The sequence below is a fragment of the Mandrillus leucophaeus genome, unplaced genomic scaffold (assembly GCF_000951045.1).
Source record: "Mandrillus leucophaeus isolate KB7577 unplaced genomic scaffold, Mleu.le_1.0 Scaffold101, whole genome shotgun sequence".
In the NCBI taxonomy this organism is placed as follows: domain Eukaryota; kingdom Metazoa; phylum Chordata; class Mammalia; order Primates; family Cercopithecidae; genus Mandrillus; species Mandrillus leucophaeus.
In genome coordinates, this window is record NW_012098210.1 from 4,517,602 (window position 1) to 4,519,405 (window position 1,804).

Sequence of the window (1,804 nt, forward strand, 5' to 3'; positions counted from 1 at the left end):
GAGGCAGGAGAATTGCTTGAACCCATAAGGTAGAGCTTGTGGTGAGCCGAGATGGTGCCACTGCACTCCAGCCTGGGCAACAAGAGCAAAACTCCATCTAAAAAAAAAAAAATTGCTTCCTAATCCAAAGTCACAAAGACTTATCTACGTTTATCTATGTTTTCTTCAAAAAGCTTTATAGTTAGTTCTTATATTTAAGTCTTTGATGTATTTTGAATTAATTTTTGTGTACAGTGTGAGTAGTACCAGCTAGTCTGGAGACTAAGGTGGGAGGATCACTTGAGCCCAGGAAGTCCAGTCTAGAGTGAGCCATGATTGAGCCACTGCACTCCAGCCTGGATGACACAGTGGGACCCTGTCTCAAGGAAAAAAAAAAAAAAAGCTGGGTCTGATGGCTCATTCTCCTGCAATCCCAGCACTTTGTTAGGCCGAGGCAGGTAGAGCACTTAAGGCCAGGAGTCAAGACCAGCCTGGCCAACATGGGGTTTAGTAGAAACCCCGTCTCTACTAAAAATACAAAAATTAACCAGGAATGGTGGCATGCACTTGTCCCAGCTATGCAGGAGGCTGAGGCAGGAGAATTGCTTGAACCCCAGAGGTGGAGACTGCAGTGAGCAGAGATCACACCACTGCACTCCAGCCTCAGCAAGCATGAGAAACAGAATAAATAAAAAGTTTTAAAATTTTTATATAGGTCCCATTTTGATCTTTTCCCTGGGTTTATTAACTGCATATGCACGTTGCTGGAGTTCAATTTTATAATTTAATCTTCAACAGAATATTTGGTGGACCCGTGATTGATTTTGTGGAGTCATTAACATGGTCAGTGATGTATACAATAACTGTTGGAACTGTGCGTCTCTTATTCTGCATAGAGGGTGCCAACTTCTTCAGATACAAGGAAGAAAGCTGTATTTTGTTTAATAGAAACAAAAAGTTGTCACATAGTTTCATATAAGTCCTAATAAGTGTTGAAGGGTGCAGATGGAAACTCAGGAGTCAAAAGGTGGATGGCTGTCCCTTTCCTTTCTCTTTGCAGGTGCATGAATTTACTTTCTTAGGGGCAGAGCCTGTTGGAGACGTTTTTTAAAAATCCCGCAACCAAATGAGGAATATGTTCACCTTGTTGACTCACAGAGGATACAAATCATACACAAGCAGATGGGGATTCAGAGACCAAATGTTTTCATCTGCTGTCGAGCGAGTGTGGAGATTGAGTGAATGGAAAGAACTATATGAGACCAAGAGGGCAGGGAAGGGAGGCCAAGTCAGAAGAAGCAGAGGCACCTACCCAGATGTTCTTTTTAGATGTGGCATTTTGAGCATCATGATTTGGAGAGTTGCTGTGACTGCTGAGCAGAGACAGAGGGAAGAAGGGAACAGTTGCAGGACGGGGAGCGGCAGGGAAGAGGGGCATTGGTCTCTCCATACATCTCAGGAGGGCTCTCCTCCCACACTTATTAAAACCTCATTTCTTTACAAAGCTCAGCTCACACACTGCTCCCCAGAAAGGCTGCACCAATGAGTGGTCTTTCTCCCTCTTCTCTTGATCCCCTCTGTGCTCACCCCTCTGCCCCATCTTTACCACACCCTGTTTCCTTTCAGAATCAGCTTCCTTCTGTCTCATCCAGTGAACTGTGAGCTCCCTAAGAAAAGGCACAGTGGCTCACACCAGTAATTCCAGCACTTTGGGAGGCTGAAGCAGCTGGATCACCTGAGGTCAGGAGTTCGAGACCAGCCTGACCAATACGATGAAACCCCGTCTCTACTAAAAATACAAAAATTAGCCAGACATGGTGGCATG

At 44.8% G+C, this 1,804-nt stretch overlaps 1 long non-coding RNA gene across 1 annotated transcript in view; it reads right to left on the reverse strand.

Annotated features, from left to right (window-relative positions):
- Positions 1-1,804, reverse strand: part of LOC105536098 — a 5,948-nt gene that overhangs the window by 2,922 nt on the left and 1,222 nt on the right. The window contains exon 2 of the long non-coding RNA XR_001005541.1: positions 1,292-1,352. This is a non-coding gene — a long non-coding RNA (uncharacterized LOC105536098). The remainder of the gene's footprint in view (positions 1-1,291; positions 1,353-1,804) is intronic.